The 24093-nt window shown below is 35.9% G+C and overlaps 1 protein-coding gene across 1 annotated transcript in view; it reads right to left on the bottom strand.

The window, feature by feature from the left end:
* Window positions 1-24093, bottom strand: part of LOC145666350 (zwei Ig domain protein zig-8-like) — a 631696-nt gene that overhangs the window by 194994 nt on the left and 412609 nt on the right. The gene's annotated exons all lie outside the window — the stretch shown is intronic.

The raw sequence follows: 24093 nt of genomic DNA, 5'->3' as shown, positions 1-24093 counted from the left end.
CTTTTTTTCCTTATTATTTATTTGAATGGTTATCAGTAGAATTTTTCATTGTTTAAATTAAATAGTTATTAGCAGAATTATTATTTTTGAACAGTCATTCCTAGGGTTATATTCTTAATTTAAATTGTCGTTCATGGATTTTTTCTTTATTTAAATGTTTAAGAATGATGTTAGCTGAAACGTTTTCTCAAATAATTCTTAATTGATTACTAATACTATTGGTTTATTCCGTTAGTATTATTTTAACAACGTCTTAAATTATAGTTTTCCTTAAATAGTTAAAAAAAAGTACATTTCATACTATTCGATAATTGAATTATTTGGAATTTCAATTGAAAAAGGTCTTAATTTTACAACTACATATATTGTTTTAATTCTTTCTCATTTTCTACCATACTAGAGTACCGTGACCCATTGTTTGAGAACTCGTCTACTTTAGTAACAGAGAACTGTGTACGCAGCTTCTCGTAACAAAAACATAGCCTCAGAAACAAGGCTAGAACACAAAGTTAGGCACTGAGAAGGAAAAAACAAAAAACAAAAGCAACATCCTTGTTGATACTGTGTAGGCTTTGAACAAACATGCAAGCATTAGAAGGTGACATTAAAGTGTCAAAAAATAGCTCCGTAGCTGGCGCCTGTGTTCCATGTTGCTGATAAGCCACTACAAAGAGATTGACTTTAAAAATATAGAAACATATGAAGTGACCATTAGCCAAAAGTTATGCGTCTTCCTATCCTTTTGTTGAGATACACTGTGACCAATTCCTGCGTTGGTGGCTAAACAAATATTTATAGTTTAACGCAAAAGATATAATTTTAAATGCTATAAATGAAGTATCATCTAACCGCACTGTGTAGTTGAGTTATCTTTAACATCTTGTAATACTTTATGATATTGTATAGAATATTTTGTTGCACTAACGCATTACTAGCTTTTAACTGAGCTAACCATTAAACAAATCAAGGGATCAAATATTTGATATTGTATTTAGTTTGCATATTATTGAACAAATTTATACATTTTGTTTTAATAATATTACTTACACTTTATTTTGTAAACAATCAGTTTATTCATCACACAGTTTCATCGTGAAATATGGTTAGACGCAGAAAAACCTCGCAACCAATCATCCAGTTCATTATTGATACCTATATTATGTAAAAGTGAACACAATACATGAGTTACCAGTGGCGTATTTAGGAAGGGGGGGGGCTTCCGGGCTCTTACTTACTACAGTAAAGTATATGAAATATCTTGGAGAATTTTCACATTTTCAGGAAAAGCCCCCCCCTCCCCGAAAGTTAGCAAAGCCCTACCCGAAACAAAATCGTAAATACGCCACTGAGAGTTTCGATTAAGTAAATTCAGTTTAACGTCTCATTATGCCGTTTAAGCTAAGGGAGACAATGATTAATTGAAGTGAATGACGATAGAAGAATTGGTGAAATTGATATGTGGGAGGAAACGGGAGTACATCGAGAAAACCCACCGATACGATATTGTCCACAACAAACTTACTTGGGTGGAGTTTGAACCAGCGACCCCATACATCAGAGATAACCTCTCTATTACTGCGCCATCGTGCATCCCGGTTACGATGAACAATAGAGCTCCCGCGTAGTTAAGCGGTTAGCGTACGCGCCTTTCCCACGGGAGATCCGGGTTCGATTCTCGAACGGGAGCTCATGTGGTTTGGATCCCACACTAAACCTGTAGGTCCACGTCTCATACAGCCTTACTGCTGCTAAACGGGACGCTAAGCTCAAAATCAAATCAAATCAAACGATAAAGAATAGAGGTCGGAGCATTTGCAAAATTTACAAATTTGCAAAATTTGAAGTATGTTATATCAGAACAAAAAAGTATTGGTTAAGTTAAGTAATTAAATTATTCAGGCGACGTAGCTGTAAGGTGAGTTATAATGAACAACAAAACAAGTAACAGTTGAGGTGTACACCACGTGAAGAAGTTTGGTTTCTATGACATGAATTTTTTTCAATTAGTAACTATAGAAACCGGAAATGGTATTATGTGTTTACCACTTCTGATTTCAATACAGATATTACAGTGTAGATGGAATATATTCTTCAGACACTTAATTTATTGCAAGGAAAATCGCTTCTCACTATTTATTACCTTTTTTGCTCTATAATTATCAACGTTAAAGCCGGAACAAGTTGATTTCTGACACTTCGGGCTTTGAATACAGGGCTAAGAGAGAAGCTATTCCTAAAATGTTAAATCGATTCCAAAAACGCTTCTCTCTATCTCTTGTTTTTATTGTATGTAGAACCATATTGAACCGGAAGTTGTATTGGCTTTGAACCATTCCGGTTTAAATAGATAGTAAAGCATGGACATGAAGTATAATCTTGGCGTGGTTAAACGATTATAGAAAAACGCTTCTCGATATCAATTATCATTTTGGCCCTTTAGCGAGCAACACAAACTAGTAATGCTTTACTTGTACCCCCCTTTCGTTTTGAAAATAATCTCTTCCATTCCCTAGTAGCAAGAAAACTTTCCGCCAGTTGGCGCATGATTGGCTTTTCGCTTTCTACGCTTGCACTTGTAACTCATGCTTTCATACAATTTGCCTTTTCTTGTACTTGCGACCGATGCTTTAGATCCTTCCCACAGCGTCAAAGACTCTTCATTGGCTATTGACTTGATTTGACTTGTACAACGCTTGCGTCAAGCTTAAATCGAACACTGGATGCAAGGTTACCCCCATGTATTGGAATCCAGTTTGCGGCATGCTAGCACGTTTCCCAATCAAGCTGGATACAAGCTTGGCCGACTTGAAATTCAAGCTTATAGCAAGCGGTTTGCATGTTGTTTCTGCTACTAGAATCAGACTCAATTAATAACTTTTGGTCCATACATCCTGGTCAAGTTTCATCCTGATTTGTTAAGTAGTTCTCGAGAGTTTCTTTGTCTCCCGGACGGACACACGAACAGAATATATATATATATATATATATATATATATATATATATATATATATATATATATATATAAAGAAGTTCTGATAAACGAAACGCCTTAAAAACGAATGATGTATACGATACAATCTCCCAAAGAAAAGCATTGTGGAATATTTCATATCTTTCTATTAGCACTTATATTAATAATGAACGAAACATGTAAGTCGTCTGTAAAGAAATAAATAGCGTTAATAATGTTTCTCAATGTCTCAATGTTGGCAATAAGACCAAAGAGGATAATTAGTATGGTTAATCTCTCTCTCTCTGTCTATCTCGCTCGCTATATATATATATATATATATATATATATATATATATATATATATATATAATAAAAAGAAGTTCTGATTAATTGATTAACGTCTAGGGCAACCGCGCAAGCTAGAAACGTGAAATTTGGACAAAGCATAGGATTTGTGATGTAAGGTCCCGCTAAGAAAGAACTTTCGAAAATTCCAAGTTATAAGGGGAAAAGGAGGTGACAATTAATATTTTAAAATGTCAATATCTCAAAAACCACTGAATGTTATAGAAAAAATTGATATTTGATTTCTCATTTCAAGTAATTAGACATGTGTTTCAGCATATTTTGATATTTGACCTAGAAAGGAAGAAAAGGAAAAAGGAGTGGAAATTACAATTATTGTATAGGAAGAAAAGGAAAAAGAAGTGGGAATTACAATTATTGTATACGAAAGAAAAGGAAGAAGGAGTGGGAATTACAATTATTGTATAAGAAAGAAAATGGAAGTAGAGGAAAAAGGAGTGGGAATTACAATTATTGTATAAGGAAGAAAAGGAAAAAGGAGTGGGAATTACAATTATTGTATAAGGAAGAAAAGGGAAGAAAAGGAAAAAGGAGTGGGAATTACAATTATTGTATACGAAAGAAAAGGGAAGAAAAGGAAAAAGGAGTGGGAATTACAATTATTGTATAAGGAAGGAAAGGGAAGAAAAGGGAAAAGAAATTACAATTATTGTACAAGAAAGAAAAGGGAAGAAAAGGAAAAGGGAGTGATAATTACAATTATTTTATAAGGAAGAAAAGGGAAGAAAAGGAAAAAGGAGTGGGAATTACAATTATTGTATAACGGAGAAAAGGAAAAGGGAATGGAAATTACAGTTATTTTAATAAGATGTCTATATCTCAGAATCTCTTAAGGCTAGAGACGTGAATTTTGGTATTTAGACTTCTCTTCCCCTACAAGGTAAGAAAAGGATGGGAAGAAAATGGATGGTACTTTTAATTGTTAAAAGTTGCATGACTATATCTCGAAATCCATTAAATGTTGATACATTATAATTAAAGACGTGTTTTCAGAGTTTCTTGATGTTTCACCTTAGAAGGAAAGATAAAGGTGCGAAGAAAATAGGCGGTGGTTGTAATTCTTAAAATATAACATGGCTATATTTCGAAATTAATTAGAACTAGAAATGTGTTAGGCATATAAGAAATGCGGTGTCGTAGGCATAGCAAATGCTGGGATCTGGGGACGAAGTCTTTAGAAAAAAGGTGGAAACATAAGGGTAAGGTTATAATTGTTGTAATTGGATGGCCATGTATAGAAATCCCTTAAGATTAAAGGTATGACACTTGGTGTTTAAGCTCTTAATGTAAAATAATAAAAAACATGTTAAACAGTTTTTTTAATGTTCTACTTAAGGGGCTGTAATTGTTAAATTGCAAATGAATGGGAATGTGGACCCTGGTAAGAGAACAAAAGTTCGAGCAGTTTGTATCACTGCTAAGAGTAACCACTTGAATTTATTGTTATCAAATTATCAGTTCTAGAAAAATGTTTGTCAACATTATTTAGCCCCATCATGTATCCTGGTATCTTCGTAAAATAAAAATAGTACACAAATTGGTTGTTCATTAATGTGATTTCCCTCCATCAAATTCCTAATATAAAATTGCTTGCACGTAACGTAACTTCCAAATAGTCTTAGCTATGTACGTAAGATTGGCCGATCCTTTCGCTTTACTTAACCATTTATCAATTTTCTTTCTTAGGAGAATAATAACTATATAACGTAAAAATGTATGGGAATGACGGAAAATCAATATTTGAATATGAATATTCGGAAAGAAACAATTTCCAAAGAATTGTGCAAAAAAAAAAAAAGACTTAACCAAAGGAAACAGTATCTAAATAATAGCAAAAGTACAGAGGAAGAGGCTACGAAAAATATTCTCAGAACTAATTATTATTTTTTAAAAGAAAAATAGTTTTTAAATATATATTCTACTGCATTTTATTTTAAAACGTCCCGGTATGTAGAATGTAGGTGGACTTGAGTTCTGTTTATACTTAGGGAGATACAAGAAATATAATAGGAAAAATATATTTATCAAAAACAAGTCGAAGTTCCACATGTGCACCACGAAAAGACTTGTATTTGTACAGTGTATGGTAATTTTTCTCAATTAATTTCGAAATCAAAAGTGCACTGAGAAAAGTCTGTTCACCGGACAGTGGTATATTGTACAAATATACGGAATCCACTTGCTTACTATAGAAATCAGTACGGACCATACGTTATCCGTATGCTATATAGGCACTGCCCTTAGATGTTACATCAGGCCGTTGCAGGATGTCTGATATCTAACAGTATTGCTTATATTACATACATATATGATACTTGTACCAATTATGGCCCGGATCCCTAATATGGCCCACCCAATATTTCTCTGCAGATTTACGTTGGTGCTACTTGATAATAGTATAAACTGTGACCTCATAATAAGCGTAAACATATTTGCGCAGCTCAAAGGACATAGTTTATATTGTCATCTAGTAGCACCAACGTAAATCTCCAGAGATATGGTGGCTGGGCCATATGAGGGACCCGGGCCATAATCGGTACAAATACTTTCGTCAGCTATATGTTATATACGTCAATTTGTATGTGAGATCCTGACCGCCTATATTGTTTCATACGGAAAGTAAGTACACATGGAACACTTATACGGATAGTATTATAAAATATGCGTTTTAAGTTATATGTTTGCTGTACGTTAAGTCCAAAAACTACAGGGTTTACAAATGTAACATACGATTTTACGTACGCCACATAAAATGTTTTTCTCTCAGTGCGGTAATGGAAGATTTCTATTATTTCCTGTTTTAATAGATATATTATCTTTCTGTTGAACGTCCTACGATTATGTCCTTTTGGTTAAGGGAGACGGATGATTAAGGTAAGAGAAAAATAACGGTGGAAGAATTGGTGGAATGAGAATGTTGAAGGAAACGAGAGTACTCCGAGAAAACCCTTGAGAATGATGTTGTCCACTACAAACTTACTTGGCCGGGAATCGAAACAGGGATCCCAGATACCGGAGGTCAGTCCTCTACCATTAAGCCGCCGTGCCCTCAGTAGAGGGATTAGGCTAGACATTAAATATATTCTTGGGACTGTTAATCAATTGCAGAAAACCACTTCGAGCTATCTATTACCGTGTGTGCTCTATACTAATCAACGTTAAAGCCAAAATGTCTGACATCTATCACCTCTGGTTTGACTATCATTTCCACCAAAAATAAAACCGGGTTATTACCTTTTGATCCTCAATATCGTGGCCAAAAGTGATAGTAATCCACTAAAGAGTTCTTGAGATTTCTCTCTCTGGATGAAGACACACACGCACACACAGACAGACAAGGTAAATATATATACAGGCTATAAAAAGTTTTAATTGGTAAACAATCCTTAAAAAGTATACTGATTAAAAGTAATTAGTTGTTCCCTCCAATCTCTCGGTCGCCTATTAAGAATATCTAAATATTTTGTCAAGATGCTTATGTAACACGTAACTCTTACAAGTTTCTTAGGTTGCATAACATTCTAGGAATTGGAGTGACACAAAGATGGAAATGTTCTGGCATTATGCTGTGTACAGATTATTTCCAACAAATTACCTCACTGACATTGACTAAGAATATTCCTGATTTTCTTTTTGGTTTTAGTAATAACGGCAGTATTATTATTATTAACTTTATTATTATTATTATTATTATTATTATTATTATTATTATTATTGTAAGCAGTAGTAGTATTTTATTTATCTTTGATACATTAACTCTCAGGTTGGGTTTCCATAAAGGTGTATGAGGGCATTTCCAAGAGTTTCCAGTCTAAGGTTCAAGTATCTCATTTATGGCCGCCACTGATAATGAGTCATTTATGGTTGACACTGATAAGAAGTCACTTGTTGCCGCCACTGATGAGAAGTCATTTACGACCGCGACTGATAATGAGTCTTTTATGGTCGCTACTGATAATGAGTCATTTATGGTTGACACTGATAAGAAGTCACTTGTTGCCGCCACTGATAACAAATCATTTACGGCCGCCACTGACAATAAATCATTTAAGGCCGCTACTGATAATCAGTCATTTAAGGCTGCCAATGATAAGAAGTCACTTGTTGCCGCCACTGATAACAAGTCATTTACGGTCATGACTGATAATGAGTCTTTCATGGTTGCCACTGATAATGAGTCATTTAAGGCTGCCGCTGATAGTGAGGCATTTAAAGCCGCCACTGATAATCAGTCATTTAAAGCTGCCAATGATAATGAGTCATTTATGGTTGCCAATGATAATGAGTCATTTACAGTTGACACTGATAAGAAGTCAATTGTAGCCGCCACTGATAAGAAGTCATTTAAGACCGCGACTGATAATGAGTCTTTTATGGTCGCCATTGATAATGAGTCATTTAAGGCTGTCACTGATAGTGGGTCATTTAAAGCCACCACTGATAATGAATCATTTAAGGCTGCCACTGATAGTGAGGCATTTAAAGCCGCCACTGATAAAGAGTCATTTAAAGCTGCCAATGATAATGAGTCATTTATGGTTGACATTGATAAGAAGTCACTTGTTGCCGCCACTGATAAGAAGTCATTTACGACCGCGACTGATAATGAGTCTTTTATGGTCGCCATTGATAATGAGTCATTTAAGGCTGTCACTGATAGTGGGTCATTTAAAGCCGCCACTGATAATGAATCATTTAAGGCTGCCACTGATAGTGAGGCATTTAAAGCCGCCACTGATAAAGAGTCATTTAAAGCTGCCAATGATAATGAGTCATTTATGGTTGACATTGATAAGAAGTCACTTGTTGCCGCCACTGATAAGAAGTCATTTACGACCGCGACTGATAATGAGTCTTTTATGGTCGCCATTGATAATGAGTCATTTAAGGCTGTCACTGATAGTGGGTCATTTAAAGCCGCCACTGATAATAAATCATTTAAGGCTGCCACTGATAGTGAGGCATTTAAAGCCGCCACTGATAAAGAGTCATTTAAAGCTGCCACTGATAATGAGTCATTTATGGTTGACACTGATAAGAAGTCAATTGTTGCCGCCACTGATAAGAAGTCATTTACGACCGCGACTGATAATGAGTCTTTTATGGTCACCATTGATAATGAGTCATTTAAGGCTGTCACTGATAGTGAGTCATTTAAAGCCGCCACTGATTATGAGTCATTTATGGTTGCCATTGATAATGATCAATTTATGGCATATAGTGTCATATATTGAAAAAATAATGTTTCAACTGACTAGCTGTGTTAGTTCACTGTAAACAGTGACTTCAAAAGATTGCATTTTTCCTTTCTCTTTCTTTTCTCTTTCCTTATTTTACACTTCTCTCTCTTCTTTATTGTATGTGTAGGTGATGAGCACCCGTCCAAGAATTCTAAGGGGTGCTAGCACACCTGTCTATAATAGTTTTGATAATTAGCCTCTGGTTTTGTTTATTTTTTACCAGCTACTTATGAATTTAAACATATAGGGAACACTAGTATTGGTATAGCAATTACAATGTAACATATCTTGGGGTTACTTTATAATTGCTAACACTAAGCAAAACAGTAAAAAAGTTGAAAATAGACTTACCATAAATAGAACTACTTATGCTTATTTATTTAAAAGAATTCCTTTGTTTACCACATAGACTCGTCCCAAATCAAAACGAGGGAAACATTAAAGTGATAAACTTGTGATGGCATTTTTTTTAAATGTACATGTAAGCGATAACCTATTGTAAAATTTTCTTTTAGAGTAAAGCTAAGGAAAACGGTACAATTGAAAAAAACTTCTACTTATGTACATAGAGTTCAAATATCAATTCCTTTTAGATATTTGATGGTTGTTGGTGAATTTGTGGGAACCCATAGACCAAGCGTCCTAGAGTGACAGAATCTAAGGCTCTTCTGGCCAAGGAGTGTGTAGATACCTCCAAAAGACCAGACGTCCTAGAGAGTGGTAAGGATAAAGTTCTCAAAGACCAGGAATCTGAGACAGTGGTAAGGATAAAGGAGCTCTCAAACTCCAGACGTCCGAGAGAGTGTATAAGGATAAATGAGCTCTCAGAAACCAGGCGCTCTAAAGAATGGTAAGATAAAGGAATTTTCAGAGACCAGGCATCCAAGAAAGTGGTAAGGATAAAGAAGCTCTAAGAAACCAGGCGTCCTAGAGAGTGGTGAGGATAAATGAGCTTTCAGAGACTAGATGTCCTTGAGAGTGGTAAAGATAAAGAATCTCTTAGAGACGAGGCATCCTAGAGAGTGGTAAGGATAAAGCGGTTTTCAGAGACCAGGTGTCCTAGAGAGTGGTAAGGATAAAGTTCTCAAAGACCAGGAATCTGAGACAACGGTAAGGATAAAGGAGCTCTCAAACTCCAGACGTCCGAGAGAGTGGTAAGGATAAATGAGCTCTCAGAAACCAGGCGCTCTAAAGAATGGTAAGATAAAGGAATTTTCAGAGACCAGGCATCCAAGAAAGTGGTAAGGATAAAAGAGCTCTAAGAAACCAGGCGTCATAGAGAGTGGTAAGGATAAAGGAGCTTTCAGAGATTAGATGTCCTTGAGAGTGGTAAAGATAAAGAATCTCTTAGAGACGAGGCGTCCCAGAGAGTGGTAAGGATAAAGGAGCTCTCAGTAACCAGGCGTCCTAGAGAATGGTAAGGATGAATGAGCTCTCAAAGACCTGGCGTCCTAGAGAATGGTAAGGATAAAGAAGCTCTCAGAGACCAGGCATCCTAGAGAGTAGTGAGGTGTTAGCAGAGTCCAGGTGTCCTGGCAAAAGGAACTCTCAGATACTAGGTGTCGTACAGAGCGATAAGGGTAAGGAGCACTTCGAGATCAGACGTTGTTGAGAGTGGTAAGGATAAAGGAGCTCTCAGAGACCAAGCGTCCTAGAGAGTAAAGGTGATGATCAATCGGTGGAATAAATTGATGCCTTGTAGGAAGATCTGGCTCCTTTTACCCAGCAAGTTGCAGACTTTAGTACTCTCCGTTCCTTGACAATGTTGACGAGGATTGACGACATCTTCTTCGTGGTTGTCGTCAGAAGTTTGTTTACAGCCAGCATGTGGTGTTGGGAACATGTGTAAAACCTTGCACTATATAGCTTTAAAAATTGTAATTACAATTCTTAGGTCTCAAAAGCGCAAAGAAAGTTTTATTTCATAACTAGGAATGTAAACTGAATTCAACTTAGACCCCCGCCCTATCTTATTATTCTGGCTATGTACCTGGTAATTTGATTCCATGATAATTTCCTGGAGAGGGGGAAATCTCATTATAAACAAACTTGATTTCTTTGAGACTTACTATTTTATAGAAAGTCACGAATAAGAAGATAAATTCAACCTTTGTGTTTTCTTTACTTGTTGAGTACAGTGTGTAAATCTCATCCCTTTCAATCCCTTTCGGCGTCCATGAATATACGTATACTCACTTCAACTGATTCAATATATTGGATATTTATTTTTGTTTTTTATCAAACTTGTACCGTATTTTCGTGTAGTGGGGAAATTTTGATTTATATGTTAGATTAGAGGAGTATATATATATGTACTCGAAAGAAAATAAAAATGTGACGGGAAATTGTAGTCATTTTTCTCTAGTGGTATCTCCTTAGCCACAAGAGCTATCAATAGTTCCCCTAACTTCCTTATGACGAAAGGTGTCGTTTGTCTATCAATAACAATCCCACAAAGATATTGTTGAAATGGCGCCAACCTTAGGGGGGGAATAGTAAGCGCCGACTTAGCCACCTTCTGTAACTTTTATATGAAAGTGGAGAGATATAAAGAGTATTTTGCGTGGAAATATAAGAAAAAGAATATATAGTTTGCAAAAGGGAGAGAAGAATAACGGACGAACACACACAGGGACTTGCTGGAAGGGGGAGGGGACATCAGCACAGGGACAAGAGGAAAGAAGCTGTTGGGAAGAAAGAAAAAAAAAAAGAATGTGAGACAGCGCTATTCGAATTCTGGACACGTATCCATGCCTTGAGGCTCCTCATTTTCCAGTATTTGTCACCAGAGCGCGCTGTCTGTCCGTTATCATCAACGTCACCAATCAAAATGATGCTCTTCTCTCACGACCTTTTTTCCTCCCCTTCTTTTTTTTATCATTTTTTTTCTTTTTTTTACTTTCGTGTCTTGTCCTAAGTGATCTGCCACCCTGATTTCTCGTTCCGTTTCAGAGCTAGGCGTTCTATAAGTGACACCGACCTAACTCTATTCTGTTCTGTCACATTTTATGTACTGATTGATCTTAGTGATTTAGACGCAAAAGTAATATACGAAATGGATATTTGAACTAGTTCCGTAGTCTATTGTTGATATAGTAGAATACCATGCAATGAATAGAAATTGCTAAAGCAATATAAACTTACGTTTATTAATATGTTAAGCGGCTAGGAAGCGACTATTTACAATATCAGGGTATATTGTTACACAAAATGAAATGAAATGTTTCAATTTAACGTCTCACATTTTCAGGCCCGTATCCAGGGGGGTCTAGTGGGGGCGCCCTCTAAAATTTCGCTGCCCCCCCTAAAATTTTCACGGTAGCCTTGCAAATGAACTATAATATGGTGATGAACTATAAAATAGTTAGATTGTCCCCCCCCTAACTTCGGCCGCCCCCCCCCTACATTTTTGGGCTGGCTTCCGGCCTGCACACTTCTGTCCTTTAGGCTAAGAGAGATGGAATGGTTAAATCTGGTGAATGGTAATAGAAGCATTGGTAGAGTGAAAATGTGGGAGGAAACGGGAGCACACCCCAGAACACCCACGAACGCAATGTTGTCCATTACAAACTTACTTGGCCGGGGATTGAACTACGGACCTCACTCACCAGAGGTAAGGTCTCTACCACTGATCCACCTGCCCTTTCCTCCCCTCCTTTATCATCGTTAGGAAAGCACAAAGTACATAAATACAGTAGAGTATCGTTTAACCGAATATGATGGGGCCTATGGTGCTTGGGTTGAACGAAAATTCAGTTAAACCGGGATAACTTTTCTTTTGATATTAAATACTGTATATTTGTAAAGAAATCTGAACTGGTAGATGTCTTATGACCTTTTAAGTACAGTGCAATATATGTGCTAGAAATAAACAGGGAAATGTGTGAGTATACCAATCCATCCTAACAATTAGCTTAATCTTTGAGAAATAACTGTTAGACCGAAATATATATACTATGCTCATTGTCAGAGCTGGATTTAGATTTGGTGGGGCCCTATGCTATTATAGATAATGGGGCCCTTTATGTATCCCGACGAACGTAGGACCCTATATACAAAAATGAAGAAAGTAGTGATATTTCAGAAAGCAGGCTTGCAGAAGGGGCCCCATTACTTGTATCATAGGAGCTTATACAAGCGAAGCACTGTTGCTATATGTAGATTTTATTTTATTGTTTTTTTTTTTATGTTTTGGAAACCTGTATTCAAATTTTGATTTAATTTTTGGAGCCCCCAAGAGCTTGGGGTCCTAAGCTATAGCTTGTTTAGCTTATACGTAAATTCGGCACTGCTCATTGTTGGTATTTTTAAATGAAAATCTTTTTCCTAGAGATTCGGTTAGTTCGAAAATTCAGTTAACCGGAATTCTATTAAAATGGGGCTGTAATCAAAATAACAATTTCTTCCATCAATATAAAAACTATGCATCATTAGTGACAATTGACGGCATGCTTTTATACGCTACAAAAGTTGTTTTTGAGCTTCCACGTAGCTATGTGGATAACGTACGTTTTTTTGCTGCAGGAGATCCGCGTTCGATTTCCTGTGGTTCGGATTCCACATCAAGCTGTTAGTCCACGCATCATATAACACGCTGCAGAAAGAGACATTAAACTAAACTCGAATAAAAAAAAAATTCTTTCTTCGTTTTATTCGAAAGCTCCGTAGGAGAGTTTTCTTAAATTCGATACACACCGTGTGCGTGGATTTCCTCGGGGTTCTTCCGTATCCTCCCATTTTCTTAATTCCACCATTTCATTCATTTCTCATCATCACCATCTCCTTTAGCCTCAGTGCATAATCCTGTTACGTAAACTTAACGATTTCATTTTATTTTAAACTCGATTCAGTCTATACATGTGATAGATGTGATACATATGATACGACTGATACATGTATTATCTCTGGATGATATTCTAGTTGAAAAGAGAAATTAACAGCTACGACGTAATAATAGTTTTTGGATAATATCTAATTAAAAGAGCTCTCTCGCCCCCTATGCAGTTAGCAAACGCGTCCTTTGGCGTGCGAGACCTGGGTTCCGTTCCCGGTATTAGCTCTTGTGGCTCGGATCTCTCGTTACGCTGTAGGTCCATGTTTCATATTGCCTCGCTGCTGAAAGAGACGCTAAATCCAAAATCAAATCAAATAAACTATAGCTCATTAACAATAATGTCATCTTATTTGTTTTCTAATAATGAGGTGGTGGACAAACACCGTGTGCGTGGGTTTCCTCAGGGTTCTCCCGTTTCCTCCCAATTTCTTCATCTCATTCATTGCTCATCATCACCGTCTCCTTTAGCCTAATCGGCATAACCGTGGGGCGTAAAACTCAAAGATTTCATTTAATTTTTCTAATAATGAGCTTAATGATGAAATACTTTGGTAACAGTTTTACCTCAATAAATGGAATGGTTTTTGTGTAGTATCAAACTTTTGGGTTTACAAATAAAAAGAAAAAAAAAGAAAGAAAGAAAAAAGAAAAAAAGAAAAAAGAAAGGAAAAAGAAAAAAAAGATAATGTGAATTTTCTTGAGAGGCATGCATGAAGCTTTACACTGACGCATATCATTCATTCAGCTTAATGAAATTTATGAATTCGCAAATGACTCAACTTTCAGTATTTTTCTTTTGTTCAATGCTTAAAGTTGTAGGTGTTTTTCAGAATGTTTATAGTTAGTTACTTTTTCTTCAGTTTTCGTTCATCATTCAAATTTTCTTCAGAAACTAATTACAATGGCTATATATATATATATATATATATATATATCATACATTGAAGAGGTTGATAATTTCAAGTATCTGGGAAGTATTTTGATGAGAGACGGTTACTGCACCAAAGAAATCAGGTCAAGAATTACCATAGCAAAAGAAGCATTCAACAAAAAAAAAGTTCACTTAACTAGCAGGCTTAATGTTTGACTTAGGAAGAAGTTGGTTAAGTGTTTTATATGAGGTACTAGACTGTATGGTTCAGAAACTTGAATATTACGGAAGTTAGAAAAGAAATATTTAGAGAGCCTCGAGATGTGGTGTTAGAGGAAGATGGAGAAGATAAAATGGGCAGAGAGAGAGAGAGCAACAAACGAAAATGGTTTAAAACGGATAGGAGAGAAGAGGACGTTTTTACTCAGTATTCTTGGTAGGAAAGCCAATTGGATTGGACACATCTTGCGAAGAAATTGTTTTCTTCATACCGTCATAGAAGTAAAGGTGGAAGGAAAATTAGGTATAGGAAGAAGAAGAACACAACTGATTGATGTTTTGAAGAACAGAAGAACATATTGAGAATTAAAAGATGAATCTGAAGATCGACAAAAATGGAAGCCACATTTTCAAGCCAAACCTAAATTAAACAGCCTCATTAGTCCGAGGACCTGCCAAAAGGTAGAATATTTAATAATAATAATAATAATAATAATAATAATAATAATAATAATAATAATAATAATAATAATAATAATAATAATAATAATAATAATCTATATCTTAGATTGGTGCAATTGAAATGTCTCGTTTTGGAATCTGGTGGAAAATTCATCTCAGTAACAAAACACAGGGATGGATTAAAGGTCACACCTGTATTGTCTCAAATATTGCACACGTCCAGCAATTACAGCAATTAAGACTAAAGTACCCAGATAGTCGCATGGTAATATATTGATCAACAAGGTCATATGAATCCCTGATTAGAGTGCAACAATGTCACAGTCTATATCCAAGCGTGCACATCAGGACTTGTAGGTGAGCCTTTAGAGGTGTATAAATTGTGACCATGGATGCTCTGAAATTTAAAACAAAACAATATTAAAGTGGCATACATTGTTGTGTATGATGACTTATGAAAAGGATTTGAACTAACTCTTTTTCTGGTGTAATTCTTCACGCTTTAAGATTTACGTCCCACGGTTATGCCGGTTAGGCTAAAGGAGACGGCGATTATGAGAAACGAGTGAAATGGTGGAATGAAGAATATAGGAGGAAACGGAAGAACTCCGAGAAAACCCACGAGCACGGTGTTTGTCCACCACAAAGTCCACACGGCGCGAGCTGGGATCGAACCAGGGACCCCAAGCACCGGAGGTGAACGCTCTACCACTGAGCCACCGCGCCCCCTTCAATACATGACGTCCCGAGGTTCATACTCCACCTTAAACAGCAGGTGTCTTCTTACATAGTCTTACTGCTGATAAAGGTCTTAAATCGAAACCAACGAATCATTAAAAAAATTATTAGGATCTATTTTGTACTTTTAATTTTTATTTCAAATCAGGGATCTAACAAACTAATTCTATGCCCTATGGAACCCAGAGGTTCAATGCCACGCACACAAAAGCTCTCCGCCTATTTCTGTCCTTTACCAACAGGATCCAGTTTCTACTTTGTACTTCTATTTCTGCGAGATCCATCTTAATGTTGTCCCCCCATCTGTTCCTTGGTCTTCTTAATGGTCGTTTTCCGATTGAACTTTCAGTTAAAACTTTGAAAGTGTTCCCACTTTTTTTTTTTTCATTCCGGCTACATGACCTGCCCACCTAAGCCTCCTAGACTTGATGATCCTAACAAAGTTGGGTAAAACTTATAAATTATGCAGTTTCTCGTTATGAAGATTCCGTCATTCCCCATTCCCGCTCCTCTTGGGTCCGAATATTCATCTCAGGATTTTGTTCTCAAATTCTTACAGTGTGCGTTCTTCCCTCAGAGTAAGCAATGTTTCGCAACCATATAGGGCAACAGACATTATTATTTTTATATATATATTTTAAGCTTTAAATTCGTTGGCAGAATTCACGACCACAAAAGGTTTTGAACTTGATAATAACACGAATTCAATTTTAAAATGAATCAAATTTTTAAAAAAGAAACTATAATAGGAGCTATTCTGTCCTTTTAATTTTTTTTTCAAACTAGGGAGCTGCTTTTGAAAGTTCGTGTATAAAAAGTTGAATAAATTTGAACTCATTATGATAGGACATATTTAAAATATTGTTTCAAAATATTCTCACAATACTTTCTTTAAGTAGTTCTGGAGAAATATCATTCAAATCAAAGGAATAGTTCAACGATTTTGCGGAAATCATCCGTAAAGAACGTTCAATCAGTCTAGAAATATTTTTTAGTGTAAAAAACTAAATCTGTCCAAACACATAAAGATGTGTTACCCAAACTATGCATATTGAGTTGCTAACCAGGAACTCCGTTCAATCGGAACAGTTTGAAAATCACTCGTTCTAGTAATCCGGAATCATCACGAAAATAAAAAAAAGAAAGAAAGAAAGAAAGAAAGAAAGAAAGAAAGAAAGAAAGAAAGAAAGAAAAGCCTCCCTCCTGCCGGAAAATGAACCAACATTAGTTTGCTTCTACTGGTACACGGTTATTGCTTCTCTTCGTTTATTTCTTTCCTTCTCTCCTGCTTTATCTCCTTCTTTATCGCTCATTTCCTTCCGTCTGAAATCACCTTCGTCCAAGTTAGAATTGTCAGTTCCCCCCCTTCAAGCGATTCCCAAGCGATTTCGTTCTCTCCCAATTCTACAATCACCGGAAACTCTACATAGATTTTTACTCTTCTCTATCGTCACTACCAAAATTTCGTTAGAAACGTCACAGAAAGTCAATCCAAAGTTTGTTAAGATCTAACGCAGAAGAAAGGTAAAGATAATACTTCGTAAGAAACAAATGTTGATGTATAATATATTTGAAAATAAATTTTTGAGTATATGTCAATTGTAACCCCAGTGTTGTTGCATGTCACTCATACCAGCCTTTGCCATCCTTTGTAAACTACTAAGCTCAGTGGCGTATTTAAGGGGATGGCTATCGGGCTCAACCTCCCCCTTCCCCGAAATAAATTTATTATATGCAAGACTTCATTAAAATTTGTCGGCACCCAAAAGGAAAAATGTAAGTGCTCATTCATGTGTTGTGCATAGCCCCCTCCTCCGAAAGAAAATCCTAAATACGCCATTTACTAAGCTATATAGTTCTAGTCAAAATCATACCGAAAGAACGTTATAATAGATCATATAACGAAGCGTATTATTAATTTAACTATAAAAAAACCAAGTAACAACTAATCACTGAGCTTTATCTGACAGGAGCGTTAATACCATCTGACAAGTGACATTCCGTATCAGTTACTACACAGCTTAATTTGCGGTTGAAATTCATTTTTTTCTTTCTTATCCTGTCACTACAAGCCGTGAATGAGTCACGGTCGAGTGAAGACTTCTTGACTTTACTCTGCTGCCAGAGTCCAATTTCAGATGGATTAATTATAGTCTCCAGGCTGCATCGTAATTCAATAAAGGACTTGGTTGATCCATAATCACATTACATTAAACGAATCTCACGTACCCTCTTAAATAGGTAGGTTTAATAGGTTTTTTAAAAGGTTTTTAAAGAATACAATGTAATGCAACTCTTGCACTTAATGACTTCGCTTATCGTACTCATTCTGATAGTTTTATATTTAAAAAAATAAATAAACGGTACGGACCACCGCACTAAATTTTCTCGCTCCAATTTCCTTAACTAAATCACTTAATACTGCAGTTAATATTAAAACATTTACAGTAATTGTGAAATACGAAGAAAATTGTAAGATCTCTGCAGGAAATTTTATCCGAAGAAAACTCATCTTAAGACGTAAACAATTGTGTATACTTTCATAAGAAGTAATTTGTGCAATATTTTATGTAATTAATGACATTTATTTATGAAATATAAAAAAAAATGTCTGACAAGGTACATTCGTGAAATGTCCCCTCGGCATTCAGGTAAAATTTATTCAAATCCAAAGTTCTCCGCGGCCCAACGTGTATTGTACTAATTGTAGTGGCCTATACAGGTAATTTTCATGTTTATGGGCATTCATATATCCGGAATTCAATCATACACTACTATAACCCCCAGGCTTTTAGTTTCTTTACATGCAATTAAACATGAATGTGGGCATATGCAAAACAAATTGGATCAAGTACTGCTTCTCTGACACGCTGCACCCCTCTCCCGGTAGTCATCTTCGATCCGCCATATTGGATTGAACTTTCGGTTTTCAAATGGCAAGTGATACATCAAATTCATGTATATACAATTTTCTCGGAAATTCACCATTGTAGTGAATTTTACCGTAGCTTGTACCGTCTGGAAGGTATTGCGTGTTAAATCCCTTCAGGCACTTCGTGAATAGACATTGCAGAGTAATATCAGTTACGCTTACGTTTTCGATGTTGATAAATCAAAACAATTTCTAGCTGGAAAAATGCTGTTGGTGTAAACAAACGCCTTACAACATTGGTGTCATAATCGCATTACATTTCAGTGAGTGATTGTTAGCCTATTAGTTCCATGTTATACTATAACCAGGAAGTATTGTATTACGGTCAAATGCTTAATGTAAATCCAGATGCGACAACATTTGGATGAAGACTTACCATTTCCATATTGACATCTGTGTGTCTGTATGTTTACACGTTCAGAAAATATTTCATCAATGATAAATCACGTAAAAGATTACATTACAAACGGTTCCCTGCACAACTTTCCATTTACTTCAATATTCGTGAAGTGACTGAAATTTAACATGCAATACCTTCCAAACGGTACAAGCTACGGTAAAAGTCACTACACCAATGAAATTGCGAGAAAATTTTACATGAATTTGATAGTAAGACTATTCATGGCTTTGGATTGATTATTTTAACAAAAGAGAAACTGACCAAAGCTTAAAACCCACTTTATTTTAAATTATAATTTGTAACTGTTTCGGATATCTAGCATATCCTTCTTCAGACACTATCGAAAATAAATCGAAAATACAGATGTCGAAAATACAGATGTATTTTCGATTTATTTTCGATAGTGTCTGAAGAAGGATATGCTAGATATCCGAAACAGTTACAAATTATAATTTAAAATAAAGTGGGTTTTAAGCTTTGGTCAGTGTCTCTTTTGTTAAAATGAATTTGATGTATCATTTGTATCTATTTCCATTGGGAAAAAACGAAAGTTGAATGCAATATAGCAGATCGAAGATGGCGGCCTGGGTGGATAACATGCGTCAGAGAACCAGTATTTGATCCAATTTGTTTTGCATATGCTCACATTCATGTTCAGTTCCATCTAAAGAAACTAAAAGCAATTTTGTGTCAGAGCGTTATAGTAGTGTATGATTGAATTCTGAATATATAAATGCCCACAAACATGCAAATTACCGGTATAGGTCGCTAAAATTAGTACAATACACATTGGCCGCAGAGAACTTTGCATTTGAATCAATTTTACACTAATCCCGAGGGGACACTTTACGATTATGCCTTGTGAGTCGGTTTTGAGAAAACGAGAACTCACTTCCAAGAGGAAACGGAAGTACCCCTAGAAAACCCACGGACACGATGTTGTCCACCACAAACTAACGTGGCTGAGGATCGAACCAGGGACCCAAAACACCAGAGATAAGCATTGTACCACTGAGCTACAGTGCTCCCTAACTGATAACGAGAATCTTGCATTTCTATTGATTTAACACCGCAAGGTTAGGTTCTATCTCATTCCTTATCTTTCCACTGATTCCGGAAGTGATAAAATACACTACTTCCGCTTTCAATTTTGATCCCATTGATTAACAGATAGAAAGAAACAATTTTTTCATCGGGAGAACAGGTTCCATCTACATCTTTATCTCTGTATTAAAACAGGGAGTGATTGATTTAAACCACTTCCTATTTCAATATTGGTAAGTTATATTATCGGGTGTCCGAAAATTCATGCAAAATTTGATTTTTTCGCCGTTTGTGCGGTAAGGTGTTGCCAACGAATAAAAAGATAGCGTGACAGTTGATAGTTCAGGATTATTAAAAATGGAGCGCTACACGAGAGAACAAGGTATTTTCGATGTTGACCAAAAATTAAAAGTAATGAAGGTTTGGCAACTAAAGTTTGCAATTTTCGCACAAAATATGGTCGGAATAGTAATTTACCTTCATCAACTGTAAAGTGATTAATTTTAGAAAAATAAGGAGACTAGATAAATTTGTGATCTTAAACACTCTAGCCGACTTTCAACAAGTCCTTCAACATAAAACATTGAAGCAGTTCGTGAGAGTGTTGATGAGAATTTAGGAACATCAATTCGTCGCCGTAGTCGAGAATTGGATATTTCGGGAAGCTCCCTGCAGTATATTCTCACGAAAGATTTGGATCTTCATGCCTACAAAAATTCAATTGACTCAACACCTGAAGCCTACTAGCAGCGCACAGAGAAGAAAATTCGTTGAAAAGTTTCTGAAATAACAAGCGGCTGCTGATTTTTTTGAACAAAATCGTCTTCAGCGATGAGCCTCACTTGATGGCTCTGTTAATTGAGAAAATCCTCGCGTTTGGGGTTCAGAAAATCCACGAGTTATTGTTAAGAAACAAATGCATCTACAACATTTAAGATTTATATCAACAAACCTATGACCACCCACGCCTTGAAGAAGGAAATTGAGCGTTCTGTCAATGAAATTAAGCCACATTTATGCAGAACGTTCATGTAAAATTTCAATAGAAGAATGTGTATGTGCCACCAAAGTCGTGGAAGCCTAAGCTTGTCCTCTAACTAAGTTATTGTTGCGTAAATTTTGGGACATCCATTAGAAGGATAACTACTGTGGTACTAGTGCTACAACTACATATTATTAATAGTACTCTGTAATAATAACGTATTGATTTGTATGAATAACCAATGGTGCATGAGGATCCGCAGTAGCTCAATGGTAGCACAGTGGTTCCCTCTGGTGCGTAGGGTCCTTGGCTCGATCCCAGTTCGCGTCAAGTGAATTTGTGGTGGACAAACACCATATACGTGGGTTTCCTCGGGGTTCTTCCTTTTCATCCCACTTTCTTCATTCCACCATTTCATCAATTTCTCATCATCACCGTTTCCTTTAGCCTGTCCGGCATAACCGTGGGACGTAAAGCTAAAAGATTTGATTTCAAAACTATTCTGTATACTTTCTGAATCAATAAACAAATTACAACTTTTAGTTAGTTACAACTGTTTTCTATTAAAATTACTTCTTGCATGAATTTTGGAAAACCCATTAGAAGAACAATTATTGTCATACTAATACTACTACTACTACACTTAATAATAATAATAAATATATTATTATTATTATTATTATTGAAAGTGAAATTATTGTATTAAAATGTGAGAGTATTCCATGAAACATGATACAATAGATTTTAAATTCTTAAAGAAAGCTATTCACTTTAGTTCATAAACTTTATTACTGTTACTACGCATGAAACTAGCAGTACCAGCTTTGATTTTTTTTTTTTTTTTTTTTTTTTTGGAAAAGAGACAACTTTATGTTCTCTACTGTAATAAAAGGAATAACATACATATTTAAAAAAAAAAAAAGTACCATCCAGCTCACTAAACTTATTCGCTAACATTTTAAATTAAATCATAAATCATGATAAACCGTACGATTATTACTGAAATATTTATATTATATTATAAAATGTTAATAAAACTACTTGTACAATAGAGCTTTCCACAAAAATGGAAAAAAAAGAAAAGAAAGAAAGAAAAGAAAAGAAAACTTAGTCTAAAGAGATGTCTGCATTGGTAAACCACTCGCCCTGGGTCTCTCACAAAGAAGTGCTTATATTGTAGCTTAACACATACCTACAGCACGAAAGCAGTCTGACTTTTCCTATTCTTTTTTTTTTTTTTTTTTTTTTTTTTAAGTGTAGTTTCACTCCCATCCGAAGATAGGCGGATTAAGATTGAGATTTCTGGGTTTTCGGCACCTAAGGCCATTTAGCCCGTCACTGTTTGAGGGATGACGTTCCTCGGCGAGCACACTATCCGGGGAAAGGGAACGAAGATAGGTAGGCCGCAGAAGGTAACGCCTTCTCTGGGGCCATGAACATCAATTTACTTATAGTTCTATATAGAGATGGGTATCAGGATTTTAATTTTTTTATTGCATTTTTACTTACGCATACATAAGAAATTTTTAGCATGACATGTAATAAATGATGAAGTGAAGTGCAGGTAAAAAAAAAAAAAAAAAAAAAAAAAACAAGGACGTAGGATGTTAGTTGGGACAGGAGTGTTAATCTTCTGCTCTGGGCTACTCAGAACGGGTTTAGACACCTGGAGCCCTGTTAGTTAAGGGCGCATTGATGAAGTTAAATGCAATGGATGAAGGGATTTCGACAATATATACGACGACAGGTGTTATAATGTGCTGTAGCCTGATCATGTTCATGGATAACAAGAAGGTGATCTAACAGTGAAGTGGATATGTGTAACGTGGTAGAGCTGGAGTCTGGTCTTACAGTTCATGAAGAATCAGATGAGCGTCTGCTATGCGGTGTTAAATGTAACGAGAGGGAAGACTCTACAGATGTAGTAAGAGTGTTGGTATAGATGTGGGACGGTAGACGTCTTGTGTTGGCGTCCGTGGTGGTAAAGTCTAAGCAATGCGTAAAAGAAGGCGTTCCAGGATTGAAGTTTATCATAAAACTTGTGTGGAGCCGAAAACCAAGCGACATGTCCATGCGTAAGAGCAGGAGGAATACAAACTTTATATGTATAAAAAATAAGTTTGGTGTTAAGATCCCAGTTACTGCCTTTCAAATTGCGTAATATGTATATCCGACGTCGAATATTAGTTTGCAAATTAGAAAGGTGGGCGTTTTAAGAGAAATGTTTGTCGAAACTGACACCAAGGTACTTCACGCTATTTTGTAATGGTAATGGTGAACCTAGTAATGCAAGATGCAAACGGTCTGGATTTGGTGCTAAGCAGTATTTGTTGCGTTTAATTCCAAATAACGTCATTTGTGTTTTTAGATGGATTTAATTTAAGTTTCCATTTGAGACACAAACTGACAAATTTATCACTTGGTGGTTGCAATGCTGCGTTTATTCGATCCATTGAGGAACATAAAGCGTGATGTGCCGTATCATCAGCAAACTGAAGTTAAAATGAATCATTATGAAATGTGAGAAAATTACTTGAATCGTTTCTGGGAAAAAATATTTGGAATGAACTTACCCGAACAATAAATTTCCCATTTTTGATTTATTTCAAGAGAAATGTCTTAACGCAACATTGTTACTTATGACATGTACACAAAATCTCTTGAATATTTTTTTCCCTCTGAAAATCGTCTAAAGAAACTATCTACTCTGTACTATACCCAGGAAAATAACTTTTTCCCGTGTAGAAGTCATTACATTAACTTGAGAATAGCAGGACTCATTTCATTTTATCTTTCTTACATAAAATAATTCATAGTACAGTAGATTCAGAATATTTGTTAAGGTTGATCACTAGATGCTCTCGATGCTATGCTAAACGTTGCTTGAATAGTGCAGCGTTGCCAGATAGTGTCTAGTGTTACTGATGCCAGATAATAAAGGAAGCAATGATGGAATTTTGCTTGGATAACTACTAGAGAAATTAGTTTTCGACTTTTTGACGCAATTCATAGCTAAATTTCGCTTCTCAAACTGCAACGATATAATCCAGG

The sequence above is a fragment of the Thermobia domestica genome, chromosome 12, assembly GCF_964235325.1.
Source record: "Thermobia domestica chromosome 12, izTheDome1.hap1.1, whole genome shotgun sequence".
NCBI classification, from domain to species: Eukaryota; Metazoa; Arthropoda; class Insecta; order Zygentoma; family Lepismatidae; genus Thermobia; species Thermobia domestica.
The sequence above is the reverse complement of the archived record's forward strand: the minus strand, read 5'-3'. Positions and strand labels throughout refer to the sequence as shown.